Here is a 24006-nt window from a genome sequence, read left to right as displayed (position 1 = left end):
GACCATACACTTTTATGTAGAAAGATGCATGTCCAGTGCTATAGTCATAATATATCATTAAGTATTTATTTTAGAATTTTATAATGGGATAGGGTAATGGCTGCACCTTGGGCTTTTCCTTTCCTTTTTTTTTTTTTTGACCGTTTTTATTGGCTTATTTCATTACTTATCTTACTTCCCATCAAAAGAATCACAACACGTAAACAATATATAAAAGATTGTATCATAGAGATAATTTTTGAGAATGCTGTATTTGGGGTCAAGGTAGAATGTGATCTTATACGGTGAGCCAGAGTTGAAATAAGTGGACAGGTCATATGAATAGACTTTATTGAAAATAATCACAGGACTAATAAACTGAACATACGAATAAACACACGTAAAAGTATTTTTTCCACTTAATAAATCAGGCCTAAAAATTCACGTTAATAAACATTTAACGCAACAAATTACTTTATTGTTTTAAGCCTTTGTAGGATTTCTGTATTGTTAATCTCTATTGCCATATTATAAACGTCTACTAAAAGGTACCTTGAGCCATGATCGTGGTGCAACATCATCAACTGGCTCCAGGTAAAATTTCATTCCTACTTCAGTAAACCGTTAACGTAACCTAAAATAATAAAATAGCGGGAAAATTCACAATGTGGTTATTAACATAAATGTCGTAATTATTACTATTTAAGTTTAATCTTCTTTGTGCATATATCGTTGGAAAAAGACTGAAGTGATAACAGAAAAACTTACTGTTACGTAAAAAAAAATAAAATCATATATATAGGAAATTCAAACAACAGCTCCTTTCCTCTGTAACAACAGTTGGTAATTCTCATATCGCAGCAGAGTAAAGACGAGAAGTTATAAGATTAGGCTCAGTCTGTAAAATACTGAATAGATCGCTGAGGAAAAAGCCATTGACTGGTTAGAAACTGACTTTATTATTCCGGTATTACGTGTTACGGGCACTGCCATCATCAGGTGTCCTGGAACATTATGTCGCACATAGATACAAAAGCTACATTTTGCAGTAGCAACGATCTGCAACATTTACCTTCTATATCTATGTGCAACATTACGTTCCAGGACGCCTGATGATGGTAATGCTATAATGCGTAATACTTGAATGATGAAGTCAGCTTCCATCAACTGAATGATTTTTTCCTCAGAGGCCAATTCAGCATTTTGTAGACTGAACGCATTATTCAACAAGGTCGTATACCTCTTTCTTGACATCATGTTTGAGATATACGTATATACGGGGCGGGGGGATGGGGGGACGTTCAGTAAGTAATGCATCACAATTTTTTTCTCTGACAATTTCGGTTGACCAAATGCAGAATTTGTTGTGGGAATAGTGGACTGTTCCCGCTTCAGTCCTACAGTTTTATGAAGTTCCGATAGGTGGCGGGGCTATACGTACCCATCAAAATGTCGTCTGTAACGGAGTTCGTTCCAAGCACAGAGATTTGACTGAATTTCTTTCGGCGAAAACCCAGTGCATCACAGATATTCATAGGCGCTTGCAGAATGTCAACGGAAATCTGACAGTGAACAAAAGCACGGTGAGTCGTTGTGCAAGGCGTCTATCATCATTGCAACAAGGTCCCTCAAACGTGCCCGATCTCCCGCGTACCGGTCAGCCGCACACAGCTGTAATTACTGCAATTTTGGAACGTGTAGACACTTTCATTCGAGGGATCGACAGATCACAATCAAACACCTGGCTGTTGGACTGGATGCCTGCTTTGGTAGTGCTGTTTGTGTACTTAAAGGTGTGGGCCCGCTCGGCTCATTTAGCAGAAGACTATAAAGAGCAAAAAAGGACCATCTGTACGGAATCACTGAAACAGGTTCATCACTTTACCGGAAACAAAACTTCAATCTATAGAGTGGCGCCACACCACTTCTCCTCCGAAGAAAAAGTTCAAAGCCTCGGCCGGTAAAGTCAATGCAACGGTCTTCTGGGACCCTGAAGGGGCTATTCTGTTTGATTTCCTCCCTCAAGGCGCAATAATCAATTCTGAAGGGTATTGTGTCACCCTGAGCAAAGTGAAGAAACAACTTCAGCTTGTTAGTTGCGACAAAATGCAAAGGAACTTCTCCTTACCCCTCTAAACGAAAAGCCTCACACAAGTCTGCACACCCGAGCGGAGCGCACAAAACTTCATAGGACTCTTCTTCCTCATCCGTTTGGCCCAATGAAGGACGCACTCCATGGGAGTGAAGGAGTACGTGGATGATGGAGAGGATATTGATGCTGCAAGACGGTGGCTCAGCCATCGACCAGTGGAGTGGTACCATACAGTAAGGTGGCGTAAGGCAGTCGCATTGAACTGAGATTATGTTGAAAAATATGCTTTTGTAGCCATAAGAGTGGGGAATAATTAGGTGTACTGGAATCCTAAATAAAACCAGCTTGCTTTCAGAAAAAAGTTTGTTGCCTTATTGAACGCCCCTCGTCTGTGCATAAGAAACAAAAGTCTGTTTCCAAGTAGGAAATTTCTTCGAGCAATGATCCTTTTGTAATAGACATGATTTGTAAGCCACAGACTGGTTGATGGCCTCTTTCTCTTGACGTATTGCTTGCTATGTAACTAACACACGAGTTGATACATTAAAGATTTACCCATTTCCTACCCGCAGAGAAACAACATGACGTACCCAGCGCTAAGCCACAAACGAATTTATAACTGATCTGAATACAAGCCTGTAAAGCTCGCAACCTAGTTAATGGGCATCAGAAAACAGAACATTCGTAGGTTACTGGTTACACTAATCTATATTTATGTTTGATTGTGGGCTATTTTTGAGGGTAGAGCTGACAGCTCCAGCAGACATTTGTTAAAATGCACACGCAGTTTGCAAACGCATGCCTCACTCGCATTTCTCATTCGAGACGTTGTAGTGCCGGAAATATTCAAAAATGGTTCAAATGGCTCTGAGCACTATGGGACTTAACTTCTGAGGTCATCAGCCCCTAGAACTTAGAACTACTTAAACCTAACTAACCTAAGGACATCACACACATCCACGCCCGAGGCAGGATTCGAACCTGCGACCGTAGCGGAAATATTCATTTTCAGTTATTTGTTACTGCTGTAAAAATACTCAGTTTAGGATCCCTCAGAAATGATGTTATACAGACGTTAAATGTTATGGAACACGTAACTAGCCTAAATGTTTTGTAGACACGTCCACTTCCAAATCATAGTATGAAGGGGACTAACTTTTATTGTCCTTTTTCTGTTTCCAACACTAAGGGACACCCCCGCACCCTCCCCTTGGGATTTGCGGAGCGTTACTCCACCTCTCCCGTGTACGCTCCTGTGAAACGCATTTACTTGGGATCGGAGCAGTGAAATTTGACGACTTGCTGTTGACGTCACAGCGTGCCCGTCGTTGTGCGAACAAGAATCAACTGCCAGTTACATTCGTTATTTCTAGCAGTTTTGTTGGAAGTAATAATTCTTAGGATCAATAAACAACGCTTATATTCAATACCATACTTTTATTAGTAGTGGTGTTATTCCTGTTATCATTATATATTCTGCAAGTACTACACATATTGCGATGTTGACTCACTGATGATGTCTGCTAGACGTAAGACAGAGCCTGTAACAAACATGTAAAATGAGTAAGTGCACCGTATCCAATCAGCTGGGAAATGAAGCTAGAAAATGTTCACAAAAGATATTTTTATTCAAATACCAATAATTTTTGGTTGACACTGAAAATTGAGAATACGAAATTATAAACGAAGTCATATGAACTGAGAAAAATCTTTTATAGATAAACAAAAAATGACAGAAAAATTCCACAGATTAATACTCCTCGAAGTGGATAAACACGAAATAAAGATCAATAAAACGCTTATTGATCATTTATTCTGCTGAAGAAACGAACATCTTACCATGAAATTGGTATATTACATTATATTCATGCCTCCTCTTTTTTTAAAAGTTGATTTGCATCATAAGTTGATTCGATGAATCAGATAACAAAAGTTAAGGGGATATTGTACCTTATAAACTTACAATGTTAAATTCGTCAATTTTAGGTACTTTTGTCTCTTGAACGGTTCATGATAATGGTACAAAATTGTAATGGCTGGTGGAGGAAGAGTCTCTCTCGAGTGACCTATTTTTGTAGATAAGTCACTTGCATAATTTATATTTTAGAGAACTTTTTGCACGTCGTAAAATTTTTCCACGTATTTAAACTTCATTAATTCATAGTTTCTACAGTATTAAACTGAACTTCTTTTAAAAATGCATCATTGATGTCAGCCGAGTTCTCTAAGTTGTCTAACTTAAACTGATCTCTGATGTTAAGTTCCTGAAAAAATGTACCTAATCATTTAAAAAATTATATCTCAGGAATCCGGTTTTAAAGTTGAACATAGTTTGTTACTGACCTTAGAACATCCCTGAGCCATATCCTGGGTCATCTGCATTTTCTTCATCTTCTTTGGCTCTCTTAGCATTGCTTGAGTGCATTCTTGCCTTCCTAGCTATCGAAGTCACTTCATAATCTGCTTTCTTCACACCGACTGCATCCAATTCGGAACATGCCATCACCATATTTTCCCCAAGTTGTATGCCTAACTTTTGTAGCAGCCTAACTCTCCCCACATTGCCATCATTAAAAGAAAGAACTGCACCGTAAACACCCAAATTCAATGTATCTTTACCTCCAAATACTGTTTTAGGAACTATAGACTATATGACACTGTTAAATGATTCATTCGAGTTCTGGAAAGACAAGGAACAAGTGAGTGTAGCGCGCAAACAGGGCAGCCAGCTGCGAGCACGTAATATTTTCACAAAACAGCAAATTAGGTTTCTGAAGTTCAAGAAGTTGACAGAAGGCAAAAGCGGGGCGTGACAAAATGTGCTACCCTTAAAGTAAATGAATATTTAATGCCCTTAGAAAACATATTTATCAAAAATGCACGCCAGAGTGTTTATGAGCAAATATTTTCTTTTTTATTTTGCCCCGTTCGAAGGTACAGTCTCCCCTTAATGCTACATTTTTGGGTTATATGTGTAAACAGTGTAATAAGGGCCAGCATTCAACGAGATAGGAAGTTTCCAAAACAGCCACCCAATCGGCATAAGAAACGGCTCTTTACAGGCTGGGACTGATATAAATGACACTCATATCGAAATTTTGACACGTTGTTGTGTAGCCATGCAAATGGACTGGAGAATTCGTAAATCTCTGATTCCATTTTGCTGATTTGCGCCCCAAATATTTTGAGAAGACCCAAATGCCTGTGGTTGACGAACAACATATGATCAAAAGAATGCGAAGACCGCTATGTCGTGCGACCACTGCAGATCACGAGAGGCGGACCCACCAATATGAAAGAAGCGGAGAGTGTTGCGTCGTCAGGAGAGAAGCAGTTAACAGCGGAATGGTCGCTCAGGAGAGCTCAGGGCCCCCGGACGTGGACCAGTCTTTGGGTATCTCCTGAGTAACAAACCCCTCAGGGGCATTTCAACCTGTCTCAAGCTGCCCAAGTCGATTTTGGTGGCATGATTGGGAAAAACGTGAATGAACAAGCATAGCTAAACCAAGGCTAGCCAGACATCATGTAATGACTGCCGGCGACCGTTGAGCATTACGCCAATGGAAGATGGATGACTCGAAACGAATGATTTAAAGAGATGCATCACGCTGTAACATCTGGCAGTCCGATAGAAGGGTTTAGTTATGGTGAATGCCTGGAGAACAGCTGCCACCATTTGTAGCGTCAAGGGGATATTTTTCGTTTTAGGGTATGGTCCTCTTATTGTAGTTACGAAAACGCAAAAAGCGGAAGGACATCAACAGATTTTACAGGTTTGTGAACTGCATTCAGTCGGAGTAGAATTCTGAGACGATGACTGATAGTATCGGTACGACAATGCACCATGTCAAAAGGCAGCATCCGTCAGACAATAGTCTGTGCACACTAACATTGGGATCAATGACTGTTTGGTCCCCTCCCCTAAATCAACCAACCAACTAAAATTAACATTATCGGTATGGACCGCCCTGTCCAGAGTCTCGATATGACCAATGGAGCACCTTATAGTTGAGTTAGAGCGCCGACTTCTGTCTAGAACCAAGAGTTCTAAACGACTGCCTTATCTGCTGTCGGATCTTGGGGAAGAACGGGCTGACATTTTCCACAGACATCCAGACATCTCATTGTTAGAGTACCCAGCACAGTTCAAGCCGTCACAAGGGCGAAGGGTGGACATAACGCATATTTATATCAGCTAATATGTGTTCAGGTACTTTTGATCACTTAACGTATTTCCGAAATAGCAATTTGATCAATTTTTTTCTATCCTCTAAAGCAGAAAATGGTGTTCCGTCTGCATTTTCGACCACATGTCTACAATATAGGAGAATACATCTACAGCACAGTGTGGGCGTGTTCGTCAGACAACCACCGTCGAGCTGCCATGTAAAACTAAAAACAGCTTTAGCAATTTTAACGGCTCTTCTTTGCTCACAGACAAGTGGTAACGTACTATTGGGATTAAGCTGTGATCCAGATGAAGCGGTTGTCCTTGTGGGAATGGGAACGGGTGAAACATAGATATGCTACAGTCATGTTTATACTGTGCTAAATCTTCGGACGGCTCCTTTCTGTAGCTCGATAAAGGCGAGGAAGCAACAGACGAAAGACTGATGACACTGTTTCGGCAGTATTCTGTAAAGGTTCATATCTGACAGACTTGCAATACAATCCCCTCGACAAGAAAAATTGCAATTTAGATTGTACAACTTGACAACCAGAGAAACACAAATTGTGTAGTGCTCATTTGAAACAGTGATTTATGTCACACCCGACATTGCTTAAGTCGCACTTTCGTAGAATTACTATCATTTTTAGAGTTATATGAGGATTCTGTAATGAAATCTGTACCACAATTCCAAGAGGGTGTTCCGCCGCCCTCCGCCCTCTCCACGCGCACACTCTCAAAACACACACACACACACACACACACACACACACACACACATTCGGGCGCCTATGCACTTAAATTACGTGAAAATGAATCATGCCTCCATCATGTCTAAAGAGATGCCCAGTTTCACAAAAAATATACGTGTGACTACCGCTTTAGTGTCACAAACCACATGTTACTTAGAAAACTGCCACCGATCCAGAGAGCCTGAAATGTACACTACTGGCCATTAAAATTGCTACACCACGAAGATGACGTGCTACAGACACGAAATTTAACCGACAGGAAGAAGATGCTGTGATATGCAAATGATTACCTTTTCAGAGCATTCACACAAGGTTGGCGCCGGTGGCGACACCTACAACGTGATGACATGAAGAAAGTTTCCAACCGATTTCTCATACACAAACAGCAGTTTACCGGCGTTGTCTGGTGAAACGTTATTGCGATGCCTCGTGTAAGGAGGAGAAATGCGCACCATCACGTTTCCGACTTTGATAAAGGTCGGATTGTAGCCTATTGCGGTTTATCGTATCGCGACATTGCTGCTCGCGTTGTTCGAGATCCAGTGACTTTTAGAAGAATATGGAACCGGTGGGTTCAGGAGGGTAATACGGAACGCAGTGCTGAATCCCAACGGCCTCGTATCACTAGTAGTCGAGATGACAGGCATCTTATCCGCGTGGCTGTAACGGATCGTGCAGCCATGTCTCGATCCCTGAGTCAACAGATGGGGACGTTTGCAAGACAACAACCATCTGCACGAACAGTTCGACGACGTTTGCAGCAACATGGACTATCAGCTCGGAGACCATGGCTGCGGTTACCCTTGACGCTGCAACACACAGGAGCGCCTGCGATAGTGTACTCAACGACGAACCTGGGTGCACGAATGGCAAAACGTCATTTTTTCGGATGAATCCATTTTCTGTTTACAGCATCATTATGGTCGCATCCGTGTTTGGCGACATCGCGGTGAACGCACATTAGAAAAGTGTATTCGTCATCACCATACTGGCGTATCATCCGGCGTGATGGTATGGGGTGCCATCGGTTACACGTCTCTGTCACCTTTTGTTCACATTGACGGCACTTTGAACAGTGGACGTTACATTTCAGATGTGTTAAAACCCGTGGTCTACCCTTCATTCGATCCCTGCGAAACCCTACATTTCAGCAGGATAATGCACGACCGCATGTTGCAGGTCCTGTATGGGCCTTTCTGGATACAGAAAATGTTCGACTGCCTGGCGAGCACATTCTCCAGATCTCTCACCAATTGAAAACGTCTGGTCAATGGTGGTCGAGCAACTGGCTCGTCACAATACGCCAGTCACTACTCTTGGTGAACTGTGGTATCGTGTTGAAGCTGCATGGGTAGCTAGCTGTACCTGTACACGCCATCCAAGCTCTGTTTGACTCAATGCTCAGGCGTATCAAGGCCGTTATTACGGCCATAGGTGGTTGTTCTGGGTACTGATTTGTCAGGATCTATGCACCCAAATTGCGTGAAAATATAATCACATGTGAGTTCTAGTATAATATATTTGTCTATGGAATACCCGTTTATCATCTGCATTTGTTCTTAGTGTAGCAATTTTAATGTCCAGTAGTGTATATTTGCTGTATGAAAGTCCTAATTAAGTATCGTAACACGAAATTAGTCACTTCTGTGCCTGTGCGTCTTCACACACTTGAGAACACTATTTCGAATAATAAAGGCAGTAGCTAAAGGACGTAAAGAACTGTAGTATTCGTGTGTATTTTGGTTGTCCTTTAATGTTAATTACCACCTCCTCTCCAAATACTCTCTAAACACCTCTATTGCGGAACATTAAGAGATATGCAAGAAACTGATGTTGTATGAGGGACATTGAGCGCTGCTGAATGTAATGGCTGTGAAGAAACTTATGTTATAAGAGGGACATTGAGCGCTGCTGAATGTAATTGGCCGTAATAGAGTGCATCTTAATGACACGGAAACTAACCGTAAGATATTTATTGCGCTTACCAGCTGCTCCATTACATCACTTACGGAGAAGGGACCTGGGTCTGCTGAAGAAAGGAGATGTTACCCGTCTCGAGCAGCTCTTTCCGCGACTCCGTCGCCGCCTCTTCCTACATAACCGCAACCACTAACCCGCTCCGTCTTAATCGACAGCGCACGTTGCAGTTAGGCGCAGCTGATGAATCCCAGCCTCTCTTCCTGTATCTCCAGGGAGAGAAAGGGACGTTCTCCGTCCGAGCCTACGGGAGACTGCTATTAATCTCCTTAGCTGTGACCACACTGCTTCAATGGAAGTAGGGTTCTGGTGTTCTTGTCAGTTTGTATGGTGAATATCCTGCACTTCCAGCAGTCAATACTGCTGTGGGAACATAATGTAAAATTTAGAAATTTTACTTATTCGACATATAAAGAGGAGTAGGAGCAAAGTATAATTAACTTGTCTTCTCCTCCTTCCGTTTAAGGATTTGGCCCGTTCCGGCCTTCTTCCATTTCTTCGACCGACCGATGTCTCTCCCAGCCCTCGCTACGTAGGATCTTGCCAGTCTCAGTAGTCAGTTTTCCTCCATTCCGTCCAAATGGTTTTTCCATTTTTTTCGTGTATTCGGTTACCTTCTAATTCAGGGCAAAGATGTTTTCCTCGTATCGAATATATTCGTTCCTTATTACTGATCTTAAAAATCTCATTTTTGCTGTCTGTATGTGTTGTTGCTCCTTTTTCCGCTTTACCCATGCTCTCGCCTAGCGTAAAGTCCCAAGCCATTGGAAAAAAAAGTATGTGACTCCTGTGTACAGGGAGGGCAAAAGAATGGAACTGCAAAGTTACAAACCGATGCCCCAACATCGGCTTGCTGCAGAATCCTCGAACATATTCTCAGTTCGAATACAATACATTTTCTTGAGACCGAGAAACTTATGTCCACGAATGAGCATGGTTGTAGAAAACATCGTTCGTGCGTAACTCGGTTTGCCCTTTTCTTACATTATACACTGCTAACTATGGATTAAGTGCAACAGGCAGATTCCACATTTTTAGATTTCCGAAAAGCATTTGACGCGGTGATCCATTGCAGGCTGTTAAAGAAGGTACGAGCATTTGGAATAGGTTCACAGATACGAGAGTGACTCGAAGACTTCTTAGGTTAGAGAACCCAGTATTTTGTCCTCGACGGCAAGTGTTCATCAGAGATAAGGAGTGCCCCAGGGAAGTGCGGCAGGAACACTGTTGTTCTCTATGTACGTAATTGATTTGGAGGACAGGGTGAGCAATAATCTACGGTTGTTTGCTGATGATGCTGTGGTGTACGGTAAGTTGTCAAAGTTTGGTGATTGTACGAGGATACAAGACGATTTAGAAAAAGTTTCTAGAGGGTGTGATGAATGGCAGAAAAATGTAAGTCAATGCGGATGAGTAGGAAAAAAAACTATAATGGTAGGATAAAGTATTAGTACTGTCTGCTTTATACAGTCACGTTGTTTAAATATCTGGGCGTAAAGTTGCAAAGCGATATGTGAGGAGTTTGGTAGGAAAAGCGAATGGTCGACTTCTGTTCATTGGGACAATTCTAGGAAACTGTGGTTCAGCTATAAAGAAGACCGCGTATAGGACGCTGATGCGACCAATTCTTGAGCACTGCTTGAGTGTTTGGGATCCGTACCAGGTCGGATTAAAGTAAGATATCGAAGTAATTCAGAGGAGGGCTGCTAGATTCGTCACTGGTAAGTTCGAACAACACGCAAGTGTTACGGAGATGCTTTGGGAACTCAAATAGCAGTCCCTGGAGGGAAGGCGACATTCTTTTCGACGAACTCTATTGATAACGTTTACAGAACCGCCATTTGAAGCTGAGTGCAGAATTATTCTGTTGTCTGCAACATACACTGTGCGTAAGGGCCACGAAGATAAGATACGAGAAATTAGAGTTCATACGGAGGCACATAGACAGTCGCTCTATTAGCGAGGGGAACCCTCTGCAACGTAATGTAAAGGTGGATTGCGGTGATCGCTGTAGATGCAAAGGTATATTAAACAAGGAACTGGCATTATTCTATAAAACTTCATTGAAATCTCTTTACGAACTTTATTCTTTAATGTTCGTGTTGTTCCCACTCTTTAGCCTACACTTACTCAAATTTTCCTTAACTTCAACGTTAGTGAAATTTTCCTTAACTTCAACGTTCTTACTCAAATTTTCCTTAACTTCAGCGTTTCTGTCATATGACATACCAGAGCATAGATACTGAAAATGACTTGTAAGCTTTATTATGTTTCCATCAATGACGATCTTAGTTCTTAAAAACTTTTTTTCCCTGAATTCCAATAAATTGGTCTTCTAATTATGTTTATTGGCAATCTGTACAAGTCTGTGTACCAGGATCCGCTGTTTGTTTTCCGTTTCCTCATAGAGTGTTTAATGGTCCGCAGATGAAAGAGTGCTTAGACTTCTGTCACGCACCGTTTTAAAACTATAATGCCATCTATCCTTTCTCGTAGAATGTTGTCAGTTTCATACGAGTAATATTAATTCGTGAATGTTGGAAACTGAAGCACTGATTTTTAATATTAATTATACTCGTACGGGAAGACTAACGAAACTTATATAACTCGAAAGGTATTTTGCCAAAGATGTGCACAAAAAACCACCTGTGTACGTAGCCTTTAAGAGAGCTAAAAGCAAGTAGACATGCACACGAGAAAAAGTTTTCTCTGTCTACCAACTTCTATCACGCGTACCAACTTCTATCCCGCGTGCAGATCAAGTGCTATGGTAGGAATAAACCACGACAGTAACAAAGTTTCATAAAATCGCGTACTAGGGATGCTGCAGATGGTTCATTCGCAGTAACACACACATAGCGGGCAGCTACAATACCGGAACTGCTAGCACGTTGATATTGCCATCAGTGGAACACAAAATATGGTAGTAATGAAGCCTTCTGGGGCAACACAGGCTGAATGAAACGTTGTTTACTGGCCTCGTTTATCCGCTTTCTTTTGTCTAAGAGTAAACGAAACTATCTTTGTGTTCATTTGCCATCGTTACTACGAAATTTAAAGTACATTCCTGATTTTCATTTTTTTCATTTCGAATACCTACAACTTCCCTTATTATACGGAAACTATAGAGCATTTGTTTTAGGCTATGCCTCGAAGAAGAACACTAAGGGGTTGAACTGAAAGACAAACAGCGACAGAGACAGAATTTTTACGTAGACTAAGGAACATATACAATATGGACACTTATAATTGAAACCTCAAGATAAAAGTTGGGATAGGAAAAGAATCACAAGGAAGGGGGGAGTGTACGGTTCTTGCATCATTTGTCTTTTGAATGATCACATTTATTTACAGTTCACATGATAGCACAAAATAAAATACAATTGAAATAAGAGGGTGCTAAATAGAAAATCGGTTTGTCTGCCGGCCGGCCGAAGTGGCCGTGCGGTTAAAGGCGCTGCAGTCTGGAACCGCAAGACCGCTACGGTCGCAGGTTCGAATCCTGCCTCGGGCATGGATGTTTGTGATGTCCTTAGGTTAGTTAGGTTTAACTAGTTCTAAGTTCTAGGGGACTAATGACCTCAGCAGTTGAGTCCCATAGTGCTCAGAGCCATTTGAACCTTTTTTTTTTTTTTTTTTTGTCTGCCGGGGTGCCTCATCCAAGTTGTGGAGGCGGCCTTGCCTGCGGCCATCGAGCGTACGGGGTGCAGTCGTCTGCAAGTAGTTGCTCACGTCGGCACCAATGATGCCTGTCGCTTGGGTTCTGAGGCGATCCTCAGTTCGTGCAGGCGGCTGACGGATTTGGTGAAGACCGCTGGCATCGCACGCGGGGTGCAAGCAGAGCTCTCTATTTGCAGCCATCGTTCCCAGAGCGGATCGGGGTCCTTTGGTTTGGAGCCTCTGTGACGGTCTTGGCTGCAGATTTCTAGACTTGCGCTATTGGATGGGGAATTGTAGGACGCCCCTAGATAGGTCAAGGGTGCACTACACAGTGGAAGCGGCTACTTGGGTAGCAGAGTACTTGTGGGTGCGAGGTGTCCTGATGAACACTCACCAGTCGACATGCAGGCAGGGAAATCAGGACGCGCTCAGCGTAAAGACACTGCAGCTATCAAGATATTAGCAGTAAATTTTCAGAGTGTTCGGAATAAAGTTCCTGAATTGACTGCCCTCCAGGAAGCGTGTGGCGCACAGGTTATTCTCGGGACTGAGACCTGGCTGAACCCTGAGATAGGAAGTTCTGAAATATTTAGTGAGGGTTGGAACGTGTATCAGAAAGACAGATTAGACACCGTAGGAGGTGGTGTCTTCATTGCAGTTGACAAAAATATTGTGTCTACTGAGCTCGAAGTAGAGTGTTATTGTGAAGTTATCTGGACGCGTTTAACAGGGCTAGGTGAAATAAAGTTAATTGTTGGGTGTTATTATCGGCCACCAGGTTCCACCGTGACAATTCTAGAATCATTCAAAGGGAGTCTACAGAAGTACCCAGATCATGCTATATTAGTCGGGGGCGACTTCAACCTACCTAGTATAGGCTGGGATGTCTATGGATTCATTACAGGTGGTACAGACAAGCCGTCGTGTGAATTACTTTTGAACACATTATCCGAAAACTGTCTTGAGTAGCTAAATCGACAACCAACGCGTAATGGAAATATTTTAGATCTGGTAGCCACGAACAGACCAGACCTCATCGACGGTTTCAGTGTTGAGACAGGGATTAGTGATCATGATGTTGTCATTACGACTATGGTTACGAAAGTTAAAAAGTCGGTCAAGAAGGCTAGGAGAGTATTCTCACTAGAAAGAGCAGATAAGCAGTTGTTAGCATCCCACTTAGTAAATGAATCGACTTCATTTACTTCCGGTACGATGGACGTGGAAGAATTATGGGCAAATTTTAAGCACATTGTAAATCACGCACTGAAGAAGTATGTGCCGAAAAAGTTGGTTACGGACGGAAAAGACCCACCGTGGTTTAACAGCGCAATTCGGAGAACGCTCAGGAAGCAAAGACAGTTGCACTCGCGGTACAAGAAAGATCGGGAGAATGACAGGCAAAAGTTAGTAGAGGTTCGTGCTGCTGTAAAAAGAGCGATGCGCGAAGCATGCAACCACTACCACCGTCATACCTTAGCAAAAGATCTTGCTGAAAACCCAAGGATATTCTGGTCTTACGTAAAATCGGTAAGTGGGTCGAAGGCTTCCATCCAGTCACTCACTGATCAGTCTGGCCTGGGAACGGAAGACAGCAAACCGAAAGCTGAAATTTTAAATTTAGCGTTTGAGAAATCTTTCAAGCAGGAGGTAACATACCGCCGTTTGAGTCTCGTACAGATTCCCGTATGGAGGACATAGTGATAGAGATCCCTGGGGTTGTGAAGCATCTGAATGGGTCGAAAATAAATAAATCGCCAGGTCCTAATAGGATTCCAGTTCGGTTTTACAGAGAGTACTCTACTGCATTGGCTGCTTACTTAGCTTGCATTTATCGCGAATCTCTTGCCCAACGTAAAATCCCGAGCGACTGGAAAAAAGCGCAGGTAGAAGGACGGATCCTCAAAATTACAGACCAATATCCTTAACATCGGTTTGTTGCAGGATTCTCGAACATATCCTCAGTTCGAATATAATGAATTTCCTTGAGACAGAGAAGTTGCTGTCCATGCATCGGCACGACTTTAGAAAACATCGCTCCTGCGAAACGCAACTCGCCCTTTTTTCACATGATATCTTGTGAACCATGGATGAAGGGTATCAGACGGATGCCATATTCCTTTACTTCCGGAAAGCGTTTGACTCTGTGCCCCACTGCAAATTCCTGACTAAGGTACGAGCATATGGGATTGGTTCCCAAATATGTGAGTGGCTCGAAGACTTCTTAAGTAATAGAACCCAGTACGTTGTCCTCGATGTTGAGTGTTCATCGGATGAAAGGGTATCATCTGGAGTGCCCCAGGGAAGTGTGGTAGATCCGCTGTTGTTTTCTATCTACATAAATGATCTTTTGGATAGGGTGGACAGCAATGTGCGGCTGTTTGCTGATGATGCTGTGGTGTACGGGAAGATGTCGTCGTTGAGTGACTGTAGGAAGATACAAGATGACTCGGACAGGATTTGTGACTGGTGTAAAGAATGGCAGCTAACTCAAAAATGGTTCAAATGGCTCTGACCACTATGGGACTTAACATCTGAGGTCATCAGTCCCCTACAACTTAGAACTACTTAAACCTAACTAACCTAAGGACATCACACACATCCATGCCCGAGGCAGGATTCGAACCTGCGATCGTAGCGGTCACGCGGTTTCAGACTGAAGCGCCTAGAACCGCTCGGCCACACCGGCCGGCGGCAGCTAACTCTAAATATAGATAAATGTAAATTAATTCAGATGAATAGGAAAAAGAATCCCGTAATGTTTGAATACTCCATTAGTAGTGTAGCGCCTGACACAGTCACGTCGATTAAATATTTGGGCGTAACATTGCAGAGCGATATGAAGTGGGACAAGTATATAATGGCAGTTGTGGGGAAGGCGGATAGTCGTCTTCGGTTCATTGGTAGAATTTTGGGAAGATGTGGTTCAACTGTAAAGGAGACCGCTTATAAAACACTAATATGACCTCTTCTTGAGTACTGCTCGAGCGTTTGGGATCCCTATCAGGTCGAATTGAGGGAGGACATAGAAGCAATTCAGAGGCGGGCTGCTAGATTTGTTACTGGTAGGTTTGATCATCAAGCGAGTGTTACGGAAATGCTTCAGGAACTCGGGTGGGAGTCTCTGGAGGAAAGGAGGCGTTCTTTTCGTGAATCGCTACTGAGGAAATTTAGAGAACCAGCATTTGAGGCTGGCTGCAGTACAATTTTACCGCAGCCAACTTATATTTCGCGGAAAGACCACAAAGATAAGATAAGAGAGATTAGGGCGCGTACAGAGGCATATAGGCAGTCATTTTTCCCTCGTTCTGTTTGGGAGTGGAACAAGGAGAGAAGATGCTAGTTGTGGTACGAGGTACCCTCCGCCACGCACCGTATGGTGGATTGCGCAGTATGTATGTAGATGTAGATGTAGATGAAACAAGCCTTTTTAAATTTTAACCACAGATTGACATGACCAAACTTTCAATTCTTGCTACCCCAAGAAATCAGTGCCAGCAACAAATAAAAAAATAAATCATAAGAAAACCACTCTTTGACAACAAGCAAGTAAAGGATAACTCTTGGACAAACTTCTTAAACAATCACAGTTACTAAGTTAACAAATGAAAATTTAGAATAGACACCCAAGCGTGCCAGATCTGATAAATTTTCTGACACCCATAAAAAGGATACAAAGACAAATTAAGCTCAAGCAATGAATAGAGAGTTATAATTTAAAACAGAAAGCTAAGGAGATAGCAGTCAGAATGGAAATAAAATTAGACGTTTGGTGGTAAGTTCCTATGGGACCAAACTGCTGAGGCCATCGGTCCCTAGGCTTACACACTACTTAATTGAACATAAACTAACTTACGCTAAGGACAACACACACACCCATGCCCGAGGGAGGACTCGAACGTCTGACGGGGGCAGCCGCGCGAACCGTGACAAGACGCCCTAGACAGCCGGCTACCCCATGCGGTGAAAATAAATTAAAATTTTCCTAAGTACATCAAGTTTATACTCAAATATTTGAACAAGGAAAGGAACTACGTCAAAATTTAATTACAACATCGCTCATACATTGGCCTTTAGGCAGAATACTTGGTAGTTCAAGTACGTACATCAGACCCTTAAAAAGAGAAAGGCGAAACTTATTTAAAGAAGGCAAGCCTCAAAGGTGAACAGTTCGAGTATAGCAATAGTGGACACTCCTCACACACAGCCAGAAGGCACGTGCAGGGGCTCAACAGCAACAGGCCCTTGCAACCGGTAGTCGCCGAAATGTCGGTCTCGCACTTCACAAGGCTGAGACGTACTGCTAACAAACACCACATAGGCGAGACGTAGGCTGCAAAAATACAAATAACATGAACAGTAGTCGCTCCCTTCTTAAGAGGTCACGGCTGCCATCCTAGCATATCCATCATAAAATAAAGTAGCAAGTGTTACGTCCAAAAAACTGCCTAAAGGAAACAGATCTTCCAGAATGAAATTTTCACTCCGCAGCGAAGTGTGCGCTGATATGAAACTTCCTGGAAGATTAAAACTGCGTGCCGGACCGAGAACCGAATTCTGGACCTCTGCCTTTCGCGGACAAGTGCTCTACCAACTGAGCTACCCAAGCACGACTCACGAGCTGTCCTTACAGCTTCAATTCCGCCAGTAGAGCCAGTAGAGCACTTGCACGCGAAAGACAAAGGATCCGAGTTCGAGTCTCGGTCCGGCTCACACTTTTAATCTGCCAGGATGTTTCCGAAATAGGTGTTAATTCACTGGGAGAGGAGTATAAAAACATTATAATTAAGTCTCCCCAAACAATTTAGGTAAACTTTACACCAAAAATTGCACTGCCAGATACTTACTCGAATTAAACAGATAGAAGAAATAAATTATTACGCTCACCCCTCCAAGGCAATAGTTAGTTAATGACTAAACATTACAGTATTTCCTTGAATCAGTTCTCAGGCTTGGCAACCATCTAGAACCTAGTTTCAAACACACAGTTAATAAAGGGAATTCCCCTTAAAATAATTAAACTAAGTGAATAGGAATTATGCCACACGGCTCATGACCAAAATAATAAAACTGAGTAAAGAACTTCAGCAAACTGCCATAAAAGTGAGCCTTAAGTTTCACTAGCAAACCACTGAATTTGAAAGTTCTGCACGGCTTACGGCCCTGGTAATACACGTAAAGGTCTCTGTGATATAATTTATCGCCAACACAGGGACAGTCACTAATTTACACCCAAAGTTTTCACCAATGAAATAAACGCAAAAGTACAACAAGATTGTGGCAAAGATTAATCACAGTAAATTAAAATGTTCCAGTGATCCATAAGGCACCAACAGGAGAGGCACAGATATCAGAGCGCGAGCAATACTGACCGCAAAATTTTCCAGTAATGGTCTTTGCACAGACGGTAACGAAGAGGGCAGAACTCCAAGCGTCGAGGTGGGCACAGCATGGATACACAGGGAAGTTAAAATCCACTCAAGATCGTAGGAGGATCTATTTCAAACTCCCTGAGTCAACGGTCATCTACAAAACCTGCAAGTTAAATTCGCGCCGCCTATCGAAACGCCAGTGAAAGTAGGCGCCAGAAAGACAGATGAAATGAATCACGGCTCAGTAATTATAATTCTATTGTTGTTCTGAAAGAGTCATTTAAATGTGCGCTGAAAGTAATTCGAAATGTTCTTAGGAGTTATAATTGCAGATTGTTGAATGTACAGTACAGATTTTGGAATGGTAAACATTTTGCATCTGAGGTTACTTCGTGTGATAAAACGACATGCACATTGTGTTGTCATTCGCTGTCATGAACTAAAAATTTATTTTTCAACTTACCGTACCTAAAGGCTAACATAAATGATCGATCAATTAAAGAGAAATCAAAGAATTGTTTCAATAATATTCGCAGCTGCATTGGAGCATTTGCTTTGGTCAGTTCTGAGGCTAAAATTTCGCACATAGTTTTCCGTGGAGTGTATCAGTTTAAGATATACGATGTGTTTTATCGTAGATCAGTTCCAATGACTTCTAAGTATGATTGTTCATGATGTTCTTTTCCTCATAGCCTTCAGGTAAGATTCAAAAACATGCATAGCGTTCAAGCAAGAGCTAAGAATCTCCTTACGAATAAATTCCAACCACTTATACAAGAAAAAAATGCCTTCGTTACTTTATAAACACAATTGGTCCAATTATGAGCACAGGCGATACCAGTAAAAATTAAACACTTAAGATGACAGATTGAAGTCCTGGCGTGGCCCTTGTTAACATTTATTAGTTTGCTTACAAGAGGATCACAGGTTTACTTCAAACTTTGTACGCCTTTAATAGCCCATTAAAACAACATAATGTGCTAACAGTAAGGTGCAATACTCGAGTCATTGCGAGAAAATCGCAGGAGAAGCTTTACGCGTCTATTACATAACAGATATATCGGTGCGCAGGCGCCGTCTCTTAAGAGTTTATGGTGGTCAAGAAGAGGCGGCACGGTAGCTCAGCGTGTTCGGTCAGAGGGCTGCTAGTCCTCTGTAATAAAAAAAAATGAGTAAAGGAATCAACGATAAACTTAAACGGATGTCTTGCGACGTCCACGTAGACCAAACACAACGAACAACACCGAAAAAAAAAAAAGCTGCGTGTTGGGTCAGAGGGTTATCCGCCTTCTGTAATAACAAAACTGAGTTAATGGATCAACGACGAACTGAAACGGGTGTCTTGCGACAACCGCCCCGAGCAGATGCAACGAACGAAAACGAACAAAATGAGACATTAAAAAAAAAAAGAAAAAAGAAAGCGTGTTCGACCAGAGGGTTTAGCTACCCTCTGTAATAAAGGAACAGAGTGAACGGGTCAACGAACAACGTGAACGAGTGTCATCTGAAGTCCGCCACGAACAACTTCAACGAACAATATAGAACAAAACAAAAAAAAGCGGTTAACGTTCGAACTTCGTATAGCAAACATGTATGCGACGACAGTTTGACTCTCGTTCAAACTTAACTGGTGGTCTACATTTTTTTTCCATCACTGGTCATATTTTTTAATTTACATGACAGTTGAGAGATAACGTAATTAAAAAGCACGTGTATTTGCACAAAGTTTTAGCGAATTTTGTGTTATTTGACTGCTTGCCATTTTTAATTAAACTTAATTATTAGAACAGACATATAAGATACCCGCCTCGACGTTCGGGCTGCAAACACAGAGCCAGGCCCCATTTGGCAGTTAACCTGTGTAGCCGTGAGACGTCACTGATGTGACACGAATATTGTAGGTATAAATTTTTTTAATATCACAGAATTTACGCTTGTACCACAAAAACCATGATTTGAGCGAAGTCAAACTGTAGCCTCATACAGTTTCGTAACCACTTGACCACCATGAACTCTCACAATGGGCACCTACGCACAGATACATCCGTTATATAGCAGACGCGTAAAACTTCTCTTGGAATTACGAAGGAATTGCCAGAGTGGTGTACCTTACTAGTTGTATACTACACTCCTGGAAATGGAAAAAAGAACACATTGACACCGGTGTGTCAGACCCACCATACTTGCTCCGGACACTGCGAGAGGGCTGTACAAGCAATGATCACACGCACGGCACAGCGGACACACCAGGAACCGCGGTGTTGGCCGTCGAATGGCGCTAGCTGCGCAGCATTTGTGCACCGCCGCCGTCAGTGTCAGCCAGTTTGCCGTGGCATACGGAGCTCCATCGCAGTCTTTAACACTGGTAGCATGCCGCGACAGCGTGGACGTGAACCGTATGTTCAGTTGACGGACTTTGAGCCAGGGCATATAGTGGGCATGCGGGAGGCCGGGTGGACGTACCGCCGAATTGCTCAACACGTGGGGCGTGAGGTCTCCACAGTACATCGATGTTGTCGCCAGTGGTCGGCAGAAGGTGCACGTGCCCGTCGACCTGGGACCGGACCACAGCGACGCACGGATCCACGCCTACGCGGTGCCGTAGGGGACCGCACCGCCACTTCCCAGCAAATTAGGGACACTGTTGCTCCTGGGGTATCGGCGAGGACCATTCGCAACCGTCTCCATGAAGCTGGGCTACGGTCCCGCACACCGTTAGGCCGTCTTCCGCTCACGCCCCAACATCGTGCAGCCCGCCTCCAGTGGTGTCGCGACAGGCGTGAATGGAGGGGCGAATGGAGACGTGTCGTCTTCAGCGATGAGAGTCGCTTCTGCCTTGGTGCCAATGATGGTCGTATGCGTGTTTGGCGCCGTGCAGGTGAGCGCCACAATCAGGACTGCATACGACCGAGGCACACAGGGCCAACACCCGGCATCATGGTGTGGGGAGCGATCTCCTACACTGGCCGTACACCACTGGTGATCGTCGAGGGGACACTGAATAGTGCACGGTACATCCAAACCGTCATCGAACCCATCGTTCTACCATTCCTAGACCGGCAAGGGAACTTGCTGTTCCAACAGGACAATGCACGTCCGCATGTATCCCGTGCCACCCAACGTGCTCTAGAAGGTGTAAGTCAACTACCCTGGCCAGCAAGATCTCCGGATCTGTCCCCCATTGAGCATGTTTGGGACTGGATGAAGCGTCGTCTCACGCGGTCTGCACGTCCAGCACGAACGCTGGTCCAACTGAGGCGCCAGGTGGAAATGGCATGGCAAGCCGTTCCACAGGACTACATCCAGCATCTCTACGATCGTCTCCATGGGAGAATAGCAGCCTGCATTGCTGCGAAAGGTGGATATACACTGTACTAGTGCCGACATTGTGCATGCTCTGTTGCCTGTGTCTATGTGCCTTTGGTTCTGTCAGTGTGATCATGTGATGTATCTGACCCCAGGAATGTGTCAATAAAGTTTCCCCTTCCTGGGACAATGAATTCACGGTGTTCTTATTTCAATTTCCAGGAGTGTATGTTGTTTTAATGGCCTAATAAAGATCTACAAAGTTTGAAGAAAATCTGTGATCCCAACGTCGTGCTCTCCCCTTGTTAGTATTTCGTTGGTTACTATGACTGCCTTTGTAGGATTATACAGACTTTTAAGAACATTAATTAACTGCCTGGAATAGCTCCTCTTATCCGGAATCCCCCACAGATTCCTCCTTCTCACACATTCGGAGGCCTTTTAATAATGCTAGATGCTTTTCTATGTTGTATTCTCTACGTTTCTCAGTAATTTAGTTCACTACGAATATAAGGGGTCTGGCCTAAGCGCACATTGTTCCTCAATTAGCGATGTCTCCCTAATTGCTTTCGTTATTTTATTTATTAATTTTGCATATATTTTATAGCCGGCTGTTATAATACTGACGCCCCTGTAATTATTAGGAAGTGTTCTCTCTCCTTTCTTAAAAACTGAAATAACTCTCGTGATTGTCCAGTCTTGTGGTATTTGTTGCTGTACCCAACACAAATAGTGTAAGTGAAGTAATCTTAATTGGAGACGTTCCACCATACTTCAGAAGTTCTACGTTAATCTTGCTGTCCCTGTAACCTTAATTTCCTCCCTTGGTAGCGAAATATGTTGACTCAAAAATTTAGGTATGAAATTTGTTACAGAGAGCTGCTGCCTCTGGAAGCAACAACGGCTCCAACGTGGCTGGATATCGAGTTCGACTGAGCTTGGATGACAGATAGGGGCACATCATTCCAGTCAGCTACTAGGAGCTCATCAGGCGCCAGTGGTGGTGTGCCAGAGTCTAGGAAACGACATTTTTTCAATGGGACATGTGGAACTTGTGAGTCGGGATATGTTACAACAGCAGAAGCAACATGTGGTTTTCTTTTTCTTTCTTACCTTATAACACTATTACTGTCGTTCGCGTGCGTGAGCTACACTGTTTCCAAATAACGGAACTTACAAACTTGTCACAAGGAAGCCAAGTATAACACTACTGCTGCAGTTTGCTTAAATATGACTTAAACGCACAGTATGTGTAGCCCTCTGGGAGGATTTTTAGCCCCGCGGGATTAGCCGAGCGGTCTGAGGCGCTGCAGTCATGGACTGTGCGGCTGGTCCCGGAGGAGGTTCGAGTCCTCCCTTGGGCATGGGTGTGTGTTGTTCTCCTTAGGATGATTTAGGTTAAGTAGTATGTAATCTTAGGGACTGAAGACGTTAGCAGTTAAGTCCCATAAGGTTTCACACACATTTGAACTTTTTTTTTTTTTGAGGATTTTTAAAAGTTTGACTGTGTGCTACTTAACAGACAGAGGGAACCGAACATGAAGTTCGTAATAGTAGCAAGTAGTAGACAACAGAAAGACTAAACTTTTGTAACAAATTACAGTAACAGAGTTCCTGTAAATGAAATATAGAACGGTCATCAGCCTAATTAGGGATAATAATGTGGAAACATTATTTTTAATGTATCTATTTTTACTCGTGCAAAAGTAACTTTCATAAATCATTTCTTAATCAAGTGCAATGAACACCTACAATAACCAGACGAACTACACCGTAGGTAGCAGTGGTTATCAACAGCATAGTTAGGCAATCACATAAATGGGAATGAGACTTTATCCATGTTAAACACAATTTTCACTTCTACCTTTCACTAATTTGTCACGTGAATTGTTCCCTAGGGCACACGCAAGACTAAGTGGCATCTGGTAAGAATTAAAGTTTGACTGACACACATATACACATCACAAATGCAATAAGATAACACTGTACACATACATTTTATATATACTCTTTTACATAATCACTTTTGGTTTCTTTAACTAGAAAACAACTATTCAATTTGGTTTCTTCCTGATATAAAAAAAATGAAATGTGGTCCCACAAACCATCCCTCCTTTACATAAGCAAACTATACACCCTTTTCAGAAATATTTTGCATAATGAAATAAGCTGAATTACTTCCCCACATAAGATCATTTATCTTGCAAAGTTTTAACATTATTTGCACTGAAAATACTCTCTACAACTTCAGAAATGACTTCAAGTAAAAGTTCAACTTAAAGTAGCATCAAAACCAAACACTTTATAACATCATTTGGGAAGCAAGTCATTTTCACTGACAACTTTTATACCATTGATCATTAAAACACTGATATTTGTAAGATAGGAGCAAATCAAAACACTTTGGAGATTTTTTATAAATTCATCAGTATGTGTCCCTTGATTTCAATGAAACCAATAATCTGACTATCCACATTTATATATTTTTGCATTCAGAATCAGCGGTAAGCAAATAACACGGATTATAATCAGTTTTCACACACAGGATACTCGTTATTTAGTAATTTTGAGGAGAGGACACTGTCAGGTACCATGAAAGGAGTAAATTCATGGTTAGAACACAAAGTTCAGCAATATTTGAATTATTATTGCAAATTAAATGACACAAACTCTCTGGTTCATACTGTTATACAGTTCTAA

Source organism: Schistocerca nitens, chromosome 1, assembly GCF_023898315.1.
Source record: "Schistocerca nitens isolate TAMUIC-IGC-003100 chromosome 1, iqSchNite1.1, whole genome shotgun sequence".
NCBI classification, from domain to species: domain Eukaryota; kingdom Metazoa; phylum Arthropoda; class Insecta; order Orthoptera; family Acrididae; genus Schistocerca; species Schistocerca nitens.
This window is presented reverse-complemented; position numbering follows the sequence as displayed.